The 13338-nt window shown below is 33.3% G+C and overlaps 1 protein-coding gene across 9 annotated transcripts in view; it reads left to right on the forward strand.

Moving 5' to 3' along the window:
- Positions 1–13338, forward strand: part of CACNA2D1 (calcium voltage-gated channel auxiliary subunit alpha2delta 1) — a 509235-nt gene that overhangs the window by 333672 nt on the left and 162225 nt on the right. The window lies entirely within an intron of this gene.

Consider the following 13338-nt stretch of genomic DNA (forward strand, 5'->3'; position numbering starts at 1 on the left):
ATTGCTGATTAGTCTAACAGGACATGACTTACATGAGCTGCCGTATATGAATATCTCACCATGACAAATTTCCTAACATATCTAGTGCTCTGATGAAGAGCTGAAAAATCCACTACACTTCCAACCCACTGGTATTTTTCAGGGTAATTGTTTTCTATGCTTGGTATTTGTCACAAGTGTGAATCTGGATCATAATAGAATCATAAAAGAGTTTTCATCAGTAGGGCATTCTTAAGTTTTGTGTTTATTGATTTTTTAAACCAGATAATTTACAAAAAAAAGGGTTCTTTAATTCTGGAAAGTACATCATTATATAATATATAGAGTTGTATGTTAAATGGCTAAAAAAGTGAATGTTTTTAAAGAACTTTCAGTAAAATGTTGTCATGGTTCTGATATTAACAGAGTAGCTTTTCCTTTTTTCTTTTTAAGTACTATTTAAATTATAAAGTCTCGATTCTCACTCATGCAACCAGAAATCTGATTAAGTGCTAAGAAAGGGCACTTTTTAAAAAGTACAATTGATTCTGTAACAAAGTGATTGTCTATTGTAATAAAGTGATTAGCTTACATAATTAACATTGTTTCTCATTAGGAACGAGCAGGGAAATGTTAAGAACATCATAAGACATTGAGGACAAGCCTGAGTTAGAGAATATAAATTTTAAGCTAGGGTAATTTGACCGTAATTAATAAGTTTGGCACAAAGAAAAACAATTCTACTTCTGAGGTAAAGTTGGCCTTTACTTTCACTATCTTTTTAAGATAACATTTATGTAGTACATGCATATTCATAGAGAACAATATACTTTTGACTTTCTGATAAGAGAATATTGACTACTTATCAACCCAAATGCCAAAGGTACAGTATTCTTACGATCATATAGATAGTGGTTTTTTAATTCATTTCAGATTACAGAACAACAGGCCAATTCGTAATAGCTTTATAGATATTGTAAATTGCTTTAGACTGAATTGTGTTCCCTCTATCCCCAATTTATATGTTGAAGCTCTAACCTCCAATGTGATGTGATACTTGGAGGTAGGGACTTTAAGAAGTAATTAGGATTAAATGAGGTCACAAAAGCAGGCCTCAATCTGAAAGGGTTGGTGGCCTTCTACGACGAAGAGGAATCTGTCTCTTTCGTTGAGTACATGCAGATATGAGGATATCTGTAAGTAGCTGTGCTTTATAGCTACTTCTTTGGAGGTTCATAGTACACATTAACCCTTAAAAGGTCAAAGAAATTCTGCTAGGAATAAACAAAATTTGTTTTACCCAATATTTTTCATATATGTATGTGACTATCATTTATCTCTCACAAGTATGTTTCAGTTAATTCACATATTCACTTTTTCAGATAACTATGTATTAAGAAATAGGCATATTCTAAATTTGATACCATTTATAACCCACTTTGCTTTCTGTATGAATCACTTTGTACAAATGTGATGTGGTTTGTTGTGAAAATCCAACTTTATTTTGATAGCCTATTAAACCTTTTCAGTGAGTAACCCTGGATAAGGATGACTTTCCTGGAGATTCAAAATAACAAAATGATCTAGATTACCTTTAGACATATAAACAATCTCAATAAAAATGTCTCAATTAAGAAATTCCGGCTGGCTGTGGATGCTAATGCCTATAATCCCAGCACTTTGGGAGGCAGAGGTGGGCGGATCATCTGAGGTCAGGAGTTCGAGACCAGCCTGGCCAACATGGTGAAACCCTGCCTCTACTAAAGATACAAAACTTAGCCAGGTGTGGTGGTGTGTGCCTGTAATCCCAGCTACTCAGGAGGCTGAGGCAGGAGAATGGCTTGAACCCGGGCGGTGGAGGTTGCAGTGAGCTGAGATCGCACCACTGCATTCCAGCCTGGGTGACAGAACGAGACTCTGTCTCAAAAAAAACAACAACAACAACAAACAAACAAACAAACAAACAAAATTTTTAAGTTTATTTTCATTGTAATAGTGAAATTTCCAAATTTGAGTTAGTGTTAACTCCTCTTCTCTACCTTAGTGAAGAGCTAATGGAAGCCTTCAGTGGAGGCTGGGCTTTAATAGCTGCTGTTTGAATTTTACCCAAACTAGGGAGAAGCAGAGAGAGGAAGGGAAGAACAAGGATGGTTGGTTGTTACCTGTCTGGATAACTTAGGGCAGGCCTGGGTAGATGGCTGGCCTTGTAGCTAGTTTCTGCTGACTCTTTGTTTTGGATTTCTGTTTTTCTCTGGTTCCTTTGACCCAGGCAACACACATCTCTGTTGTATGTGAAAACTTCCTGCCCATTCCTTCCATGGCCCTGGGAGCATTTTGGATTTGCTCCCCAGAACTACCTAGGGTACTACAGGAGAATGGTTGAATCTTACATGCTTCATGCCAGCCTTAGCAGACACTACTAAGTCCGCCAAAATCAGGGCATAAAATGTTGGATAGTTTTTAATGTTTTACTCTGTATCTCTTGTACTAGATTTCATTACAAATTTATCTCATGTTATATATTTGGCCAAATATATAAGAAACAGCCAAAGGAAATTCTGCTGTTCTTAGGAAAGCCTCATGGAGGACATTCAGTGAGTTGAGTACTTGAAGTTTTTAAGAATCTGTGTCAGCATATATGATTAATCTTGGTATTGAACCCATGTTTTCTATCTAATTAGGAGAACAATGCCCACATGTAGATCACATAAATCCTAGCACACTGTCTAGTGTGTGCACATAAGGCAGAAAGGAATATCATATCATATATTTTTCCACAAGTACTTCTCAGAGCTGATACTTCTCAGTGCCTTTTCTTAAGAAGGAGCTCAAGTATTTTACGACAATACTAGATTTTCTTCATTTCCATTTGGTTTTCACACTTACCTAGGCACAATGTATAAAGAAAATATTGTGGTTTTTTTTAGTCTATTATGGAATAAGAATATTCAGGGATTTGTAAAAAATCCAGTTATTGTTTTATTTTTTCTTACTGTTTTGTAGGGAATACAAATAAAAATTTACTGTTTAAAAAAATTAAAAGGAAACCCAGAAGGAAGACATGAAAAAGAATGTGTGCAAAATTCAGTGCCTCTATAAATTGACAGCTGGAAATCAGAAGTGCACTTGGCCAGCTTTTATGATGGGTATAACAAATGACGGGCCATTCAAAGGTTGAAGAAGAGAGATAATCTTAAATTAAAATAGCTTCCAAAACAGGCTGACAGTACTGTTCACAGCAAATTAAAAAGGGATTGACAACTGGGAAAAAAAAATGGGGATCTGGAATTTGAGATGAGAATTTTTTAATAATTTGGCATTTGAGTTCGTGGATAAAATCTTACTCAATTTCTCCCTAGAGGTAGAAAGGCATTTAAAAGATATTTCTAAAATTTTATTAAAACAACAGAGATTTTAAATGGACTATAAAGATTTCATGTTTATTTTGTCTCAAAATTCAAAGATCAGACTTTAAAAATACTGGGTTATGAGATACACAAACATTCAGATTGGATTTAGTCAACATTTGCCATTAGATCAAATGTTATATGTAAATTTTAGTTTAATGAATAATGTTATTTTAAAAAAATACTACCTGAGTTATAGAGTATCATAAAATAGTACTGAAGGCCTTGCTAATATTGTTTCAGTCTTCCAAAAAGGTGGTTCTGTTTTTGCTTGCTCCTTTCAAATGACGGTCACTGGAACATGTGTGGATGTCCATGTAGGTGTCATGGACACTGGGGCCAGTTATTATCTTGTATTCACCTAGACTGCCATGTGATTGAAGAAGTGTGCCATTACTACACTTCCAAGTCTGTGAAGATCAGTTGTTGTTTCTATATTTTCTTAGTAATCACCATCCCTCATATGGAAATACATTGGCAGTGACTAAGCCACTTTGTGTGTATAGCAGAAGTCCCCAGATGAGTCATACAGGCAGTTGGTGGAAGGCTTCATATTTGAAAGAAACAAATTGTGTATGGAGATAGTATTATTTATACTCAAAATGGCTCCTCTATTTAATCTACACCTTTTATAAGTCAGAGGAATTTTTTGACCTGGAGGAGAACATCTTAATTCCAGAATAATTTAATTTGTGACCATCATGAATTTTCAGCTCCACCTCAAAGCTAAAAAAAAAAAAAAAAAAAAAGGCAAGAACTGGTTTGATTAATTTTCTAGGATATATAACCAACATTTTCTCATTTGTAATAGAAGGGTAAATGGATAAAATTGATAATCCTCTGTATTTGTCATTCGTTATTAACAGTTTGTGTATTCTCAAATTAACCAAGTTTTAAATTATATAAAATCATTTAGTATTTTAAATGAGAATAAGATTGACACAATAATTTTTCATATATGCTATTTCTGGTATTTTAACCTTACAATTCTCTTTTGAAATTACCTTCAGTATCAGTTTTTTAGTCTAGGGAAAATAATAATTACCATATTTTAAAAAGAATAAGACAGTGTTTTTCATCAGACTTAATTCTAGAGGAGTTATAGCTGTTTGAAAAATAAGATAATTCCTGAAGGGTCCAAAATATTTGTCATCAATTTCAAGTATAATTCAAAATAAGGATTTCCAAGAATATTTTGAGAAATAGAATCTTCCTTCTAATGTCCAGATGGTATAATTGAAAGGCAGTCATCTATAATTTTAAAAGACCATGCAAGTGTTATATATAATCATTTCAATGAAGAATACTATTGATATATTGTAGTCTGTCAAATCAATATTCATATCACTTCAATTACAACATGTATTCTTCAATCATATCGTACTGTTTAAAATTTTCACACAGGAGTTCACATTTACCCTACTAGTTGATTGTCTCATACTTATTTTTTAAAGGATGTTGTGGGTTGCTTTTGAAGATTCCTCAAAGGCTTTTAAAAGTGGAAAAGTTAGGGAAGAAGTAATATAGTGCGAATTGGATAGACTTTTTAAACATAAGTGGAATGGTTCCAAAAATAAGGGGTAAGAAATAAAATTTTTAAACTATAAAAGGAAAACGGTGATATTCAGTGAACATTCGAATAAACAGTCCTTAAGCAAAAATAGTATGACAAAGTTGTCTTTCATAAGAATATAATATTTATAATAATACCTCAAAGGACTGTAATGAGGATTAAAAGAAAACATGTATGAGGTGACTAGATCACTCTTAGATGATGGTTAAACCAAAATCAATCTAATTTTATCAGTATGCTTCATTTTCATAAGAAAACTTAAGTATAAATTATTTTGTTTAGTCTGTCTAATGAGAATGTTGTCATCTACTATTAATACAAGTTCTTGAACATGGAATTGTGTACATGTAAACATCCTCTTTTCATTCATTTATTCATTAAATTAAAAAAATCAGTATTAAAATAACTGAAAACGTGATGAATTATACAATTAAATTTGATCAAATGCAAATTAATTTAATTATATTAATTAGATTCTTTTCATGGTTCTTTTAGCACAAATATTACAGTATTCTAAATAGCTTGTGAATATAAATTTTAGTAGCTGATTTTGAGATGGTTTATATTTTAATGAATAGACTAAATCTGAAAATTTGAATATGAAATTATTCACTTTGATGGCCTTCAAGTTATTAATATGCAGCCTCCCTCTGTGTGTAATAAAGTATATTTTTTGAGTTTATAATATTTTAATTATTTAAAGTTCAGTTAAGTTTATGAAAATACAATAATAAAAACTATCATTTTGCCACAATAAAGCCAGTTCTTATGGATCAGTAGAATTAACTATACATATTCGGGTTGGAGAGTTAAATATATTTTACTCATAGGGCATTAAATATACTGTTTTTAGCTTTCTCAGAAAGGATGTGCTAAGATTAAAATTGACTTGTATTTTTATGCATTCTATCAAAATCTGAATATATATATATATATATATATATATATACACACACACACAGACACACAGATGTTTACTTGGCAAGCATCTAATTTTATAACTGGCATTAACTTGTACAAATAATAAAAAGTTAACATAAAATGTAAATTTGAGTAACTGGTACTCATGTGTCTTATCGAGTATTATAGTACTTCGGTAAAACTTGACATTAAGAATTATGTACAAAAGTAGCCATTAGGACTATATATAAGAAAATGCCATAACCACAGTGTTATAATATTCCTTTCTCTGCCTTTCAAGACTTTCAACACATAATCTTTTCTCCTCTCTTAATTAAAATAGACCTTTTGCTTCATTTAGAACAACATGGGTAATTCTAAACACATTCCAGACTTTGTTTTTTGTTAGATTATTCCTTATTTTTTGAAACGGAGTGTGGTTCTGTCACCCAGGCTGGAGTGCAGTAGCTCACTACAACCTCCACCTCCTGGTTCATGCGATTCTCTTCCCTCAGCCTCCTGAGTAGCTGGGGTTACAGGCGCCTGCCACCACGCCCAGCTAATTTTTGTATTTTTAGTAGAGATGGGGTTTTACCATGTTGGCCAGGCTGGTCTCGAACTCGTGCCCTCAAGTGATCCGCCCACCTCAGCCTCCCAAAGTGCTGGGATTACAAGCATGAGCCCAAGTGCCTGGCCAAGTTGTTCCTCTTTTGTTCATCCACATAAATAATTATTAAAAGTCACGGATTTTCTAGTATATAGGTTATGTCTGTAATGAAGTTAAAAATAATCATTTCATGAATACATCTTAGTGTTTTGTGCTGTGACAAGGCTTAGTAGGTACTTCATTGCTCAAAGGAATCTGAATCTCTCCTTTAGACACATAGGATTATGCACCCTTTCTAACCTGCAACAAGGTGGTAATATGTGGTTGGCGTTTTTCCATTGGTTATAGGTGGAAGTGACATGTATGTCTTTCAAGCTGGTGGATTTAATTGCCAGCACAGGGCCCTCTGGAACTCTCTTTCTGCCCCACGACCATGTAGATGGAACCTCCATCAGTCTAAACTCCTTCGTTGAATGAAAACATACTGCAGAGACTGCCCCATTTTCCACACCTGAATTCCACCAGCAACAAGCAGTGGATTGTAGGATGAGTGAAAAACAACAAACCAACTACTTTTTTTTTTTCCTACTTAAATTATATGTGTGTGTGTGTGTGTGTGTGTGTATATATGTATATATGCATATGTGTATATATATATATATATATCTCAAATACACACAACAAATATATTATGGTATTTCCACTTAAATCTTCCTGAAGTATTACTCATTTACTTATCTTTGTGTCATCCTTCTATTTATAAAATTACTAATGAATTGATTTAAATCTGGCTTCCTCTGCTTCTCAGAATTTTTTTCCCCAAGATGTTTAAAAATCAAAATTTTTATCTAAAAGTTTTATCTCTAAAATAAATTTTAAAGCTTAATTTTTTCAAGTCTTAAAACCTTTCTCAATCAGATTTTCAGGAGCTGCACAATGTAACTGTTACTTCCCTTCTCTTATTTTCAATCTTCTATCCTTTTTCTCTTTAATCCGGATTTTAAAACAGTGACAGGTTAGGGAAAACAAAAACCCACAGCTTACTCTCTTAGGAGGATGGAGGAGAAATTGATTTTAGGCTCTTGATAGTTTAAGTCTACATTTTTGTTCCTTTCCATGTCCACAGATCAACATATTACATGAATACATATATCTTATATGCTGAAATAATATCTCCAATTTATTATATAAAACTCAAAATCTATGACCCACAGTATGTGATGTTAACCTTTCCTACTGATACAATTACACCACTTAATTTATGACAAAAATAATTGAACTAACATGTACTATATAATCATAGGTTAGAGGCCAAAATCAAATTAAGAGATTGAATTTAACCTGAATTGGTGGTTGTGGTAAAAAAAAAAAAAAAAAAAAAAAAGGAAAGAAGCATATTTAAACTATCAATAAAATAAGACATTTTTGCATTATGGAAAACTATGTATCATATTCTAATACCATTACTGCAACTATAGCGTTGCTATACTCACCTTAATTGAAATATTTTTCATTAAGATCACAAAAGATAAAACCTAAATGGAAATTGAAAATAAATTAGAGGTTATCAATGGACTACGTATGACTATTATGTGCTTTGCTGATTTTCAATTTATCAATAAAGTATACTTTAAAATATATTGGAAATTTTACTTTGGAACTTTTAGATTTTCAATTGTCTTATTACTTCCATCTGTCATGTAACATTTTACTGGCGTTCACTTGTTGAATTTCTAGGTAAATAATGTAGAAGGCATTTGTCACCCATCATCACCTGTGTGCTCCCCTAAGACTTTGGCCATGCCAAATGTAGACCTTCTGCTATATTGTAATATTAATGATAATATTGGAGACTTTGGTACAGGAATGTTGAGAAGTCTGTTCTAACCAATACCTACTTGGTTCCAAACTTCAAATTCTGTTGGTAATATACAGTTGGTACACGTGCAGAGTTGTTTTCTTCTTTAGACTTTCATTTTATGTTAGTGTGTGGTGACTACAAATTTAATCTACTTATATAATATCTTATTTATATAAGAATCCTCCAGGATAAAAGTCTATAAAGGAATATGACATTTACACATTTGGCAGATCTGTATCTATATTTGTGTTTGGTATAAATAGTAAGTTCTAGATTTCAGCATGAAATATTGCCAAATATTCTAATTCCATTATATTTCAAAGAGGTTATCCACAAAATTATGGTCTTACTATGATTTGTACATTTCAAAAATTTGTACAATTAAACATTTCTAAGCTCTACTTAGAAAATAGCATTAAAGCATTTGCCAGAAAAAAAAAATGTGTAAAAGTTCAGGAAATCAATCTTGGTCTAAAATAAAATATACCTTTGTGGGTAACATTCTCAAAATTGAAATATTTAGAATACCATTTCAAATCCTCTACTAAATCTCTATTTTACTTGGCATAAATGCACATGTGTATACACTTCATATATGTATATCTTTCATGTATAGAAATCTGTCCAGCAAGCTGTGCATTGATTCAAATTCCAGATAAAAGTTTCTTAAGCTAGAAAATAAGTACACTTTGATAGTCTATATTTTGATGTTGATAGCATTTATTTCAACTTATTCTGAACAAATTGAAAGAAGGAAGTTGTTTAGAAATGGACATAACAACATCCAGGGGTTTCAGGAAAGTTTTCATTTTAATGAACACATCTTTATGCTCTAAAAACACTAATAATACCTGTGAATGATTTATTATATTTTAATAAAAGATGTGAATTTGAGATAAAAAATTTGATTTTTGATTTAAAATAAAAAACTTCATATGAAATAATAAGACGTTTCAAGAAGTAGACAAGATCACAGGGCATACCCTTGGAATCAAGAAAATAAATTTGCATTAAGGAAAAGCCCCTTTGAGACTAACACAAACAGTAAATTCAATCTCATTGCGTTTGGAATCTCTAAAAGCCTGAAAAACTCACTTTTTTCTGTCCTCCCAAAAAAAAGTTATATAAGGTTTTTGCAGTGTGTAGATGTATCAGAACTAAATTTTTTTTCCTTTGAAATATGTTTTTCTTATTTTTAAGTTCCAGGGTACATGTGCAGGATGTGCAGGTTTGTTGCATAGGTAAACATGCAATCCATCACCTTGGTATTAAGCCCACCATGCATTACCTATTATTCCTAATGCTCTCCATCCCCCTACCCCTACCCCCTGACAGGCCTCCGTGTGTGTTGTTCCTCTCCCTGTGTCCATGTAGAACTACTTTTTAAATGACGTAAATGTCATTAATTATACATGTAGTAAGTACACATCAGTTTACATAGAGAACAGAATAATGTGATCTGGTTCCTACAGTGATTCACACACACTCCTACCTTCCTGTTTAAGAAGGTATTGCTACCTGTTTTAGAGTATGTAATTTTAAAAATAGAAAAATATACAAAATAATATATTAAATAGTAATAAAATGTACAGCCTTTTGATTTTAACTACAAATTGTTAGAAGTGTCACATCTAGGAATAATGAATGGAAGGGAAAAATTGAAGACTGATGCCTCAGTAGAATGAATATAAAATATTTTCAACTGGATCAGACAAATGAAAAAGCTTTGCTACAGATATATTTGGAAAGGGCAGTGAAACTGACAAATAATGTGAAAGATCTTGGCTTCCGTCAGTTTGATACAGAATGCAAACTGACAAGAAAGTAAAGGATTCTTTTAAAAACATGAGTAAGATTAATATGAAAGCAAATGCGTTTTGGGAAGAATGGTAAAATTCATTTCAGTATAAAATCAATGTTTACATCAGAATAACTAGTTTAAAATTGAGTTTATTCTTAACATGTCTAATTTTGTGTTTTGAGAAATATGCCTTTTGGTATTACATCTTACTGAAAAGTCATTTGTAGTTTTATTGTTGAGGATTAAAAATCTGATGTTTCTAAGTAATTAAATCTTGTCAGACCTGCCTTCTGATGATGATGGTTGGCATGCATGCATTGAGTTCTGATGCAGTTTTAAATCATTTCAGAAAGCCAGAGGTGCAAGTGAATTGCAGAAGAGTCACGCATTGATGCTGAGGAGACTATGTTCAGCAGTTTGAAGTGTATTTATAATACATATACGACTCCTGTGGTAGAACTTTATGGCCTTATAAGACCATGTAATCATCAAGCCTCAGTCTCTTGAGGCTTGCTGTAAGTGTAAAGGCACAGTAGATTACCTCATCATTCTAACGGAGGCAGCAGGGAAATTGCTTATTCTCCAAGTGCACAGCAAGCATTAGTCAAAGTGCTGTACATATAAGATATGCAGGCATTGTATCCCTGGGTACATGATTTACATCAATAACGATATTGAAAAAGGCAAATAAAAAATGCATTAGAAAATAATGGGTTTTTATTGGTTTCAACATCCTTCATATTATCTTTTCTTGATAATTGTGAGTTTTATATAGATACATGGAATTTATAATCAGTACATTTATTTTAATGCAAGAGGCCCATTTTGCCATTTTAGTTAAATGAAAACAATGTTAAAGTGTACCAGTCACTGATCACTTTTTAATGGGAAATTATGTTTTTGTTTGTGAGAGTTGGGTCTACATTGCTTCCTCTTAGCAACTTCTATCTGATTCCTATTTCTTGCTTCTTTATTTTTTTATTTTTTTATTTTTTAGACGAAGTCTTGCTCTGTCACCCAGGCTGGAGAGCAGTTGCGCAATCTCGGCTCATTGCAACCTCGGCTCACTGCAACCACTGCCTCGTGGGTTCAAGTCATTCTCCTGCCTCAGACTCCCAAGTAGCTGGGACTATAGGTGCATGCCACCATGCCTGAGTAATTTTTGTATTTTTAGTAGAGACAGGGTTTCACCATGTTGGCCAGGCTGGTCTTGAACTCCTGACCTCAAGTGATCTGCCTGCCTCGGACTCCCAAAGTGTTGGGATTACAGGCCTGAGCCACTGGACCCGGCCTTGCTTGCCTCTTTAACCTGAGGATTCATAGACATTATTGGTGTCATTTTCGTGATAATTTTAGTCAAGCAATATTTTGAATTGTCACTGAAACACGATTCCCAAATCTGATTCTTCCATATACACTTCATGGCTAAGATGCAGATTGACTACTCTAATTGCCTTTTTTAAACAACGCGGTTTAATGGATATCTCAGAAGCACCTCACGTTATGTTCAAAATTGAATGTATCACTGTTGTCCCCAAGTGTACCTCTCTTCCATTGTTCATATCTTTGTTAATAACACTAAGAACCCAAGCCAGAAAACCATGCTTCCTGTTTTCTCCTTTCCCATGTTTGTTACTGTGGCCTGTAGATTTTTTCTCAACATCTTTTTAATCTCTTTCCACTCTCTATATCCACCACTGCTGTTTTAGTTCAGAATGGTATTACTCCTAACCAGTATGACTGTACCTACTTTCTCTCTTCTCTGTTCACATCTGGCTGGCTTTTGCAGCTACGATTATTTCATACTTCAGCTTACTATGGCCCTCTGTAATTCTCAGAATAATTATTTTAACTTTAGTATTCCTAGATTATTATAATCATGTCTCTCTAATAACATCCCTGCAATTGCCCCACATTCCTCATCCGTTCAGCCATTTTGAACAATGTTCAACTCCCAGAATGCCCTGTGTCTATTTCTGCCTGTGTGCCTGTACAGCGAGTTCACTGGATCAGGCATGTGGTTCTTCTACTACCTCTCTGCCCTTTCTTTAAAACTGCTTATCACCTCTTTCAGAAAATTGTGACCACTGCTTCTACCCTGCCCCTCAAAACCTTTGCTTAGTTTCTGATAGGCAGGTGTTACTCATAGGATCTGTTATGCAAAGCAAAATTTGATTTAGATGCTTTATCTATGTGTCTTCTCAATTAGACTCAAAGTATCTTCAAAATTAGTGATCACAACTTATTTGAAATTGAATTTTAAGAGCCTCGTGAAGAATTATTAAATAGTGATTTTTAAAAAACGATTAAATATGTTGCTGGAGTTAGACATTTTTCTTTCTAGGATATATCAATTACAGTAAAAAATTGAAACTGTAATCTGTCACAATACTCTTTTGTGCCATCTGTATCTGTTTGGATGTTTTATTATTGCAGGATATTTTGATATTGAGAGTTTGTCCTTGCAATATCATACTAGATCATAATACCATCATGTTGATATCTAGGTATTTCCTATTGGTCAATATCATTGTGTCTACTGGCTTATTAAAATGCTTTATATTAATATTTCCATGGCTAGTTGTCTTTAAAATGCCAGTTTAAAATACAGTTCTTCAGAGAGGATATTCCTGACAACTTGATCTATGGTAGCCATCTAGTCAATCTCTATGGCATCTCCAGATTTAATTCTTTAAAGAGCACTCATGATGTTCTTACTTATGTGTTTATTGTGTTTCTCTTCCCGTAGAGTGTTAGAAGTCCTGTCTGTCTTGATAGGCCCTGGAGCTCAGGTATAGGAGTCTGCAAACTATGGCCCACTGTCTGTTTTTATAAATACAGTTTTACGGGAACACAGCCACACCCATTTGTGTATGTGTTGTCAAAGTTTTTGTGCTACTGCTGTAAAGGGAGTTGTGACAGAGACCATGTGGACCATAGACCTAAAATATTTACCACCTGGTTCTTTAAGAAAAAGTGTGCCTATTCTCGTGCTCAAGAGCTTAGAAAGGTGCCAGACACATAATAGGTGTTTAGTAAATATTTGTTGGATGAATGTATGATAGAAATGAGATGATTAGAAAATGAAGCACATACATTGGGAAATACTTAACAAGAAGCTTCATAGTCATATTCACTGACTTAAAGGCCTTATCTAAAACTTGGGCCAGTATTTACACCAGGCTCTTCAGAACATCTCCATTAAAAGGG

The sequence above is a fragment of the Hylobates moloch genome, unplaced genomic scaffold, assembly GCF_009828535.3.
Source record: "Hylobates moloch isolate HMO894 unplaced genomic scaffold, HMol_V3 SCAFFOLD_1, whole genome shotgun sequence".
Taxonomy (NCBI): domain Eukaryota; kingdom Metazoa; phylum Chordata; class Mammalia; order Primates; family Hylobatidae; genus Hylobates; species Hylobates moloch.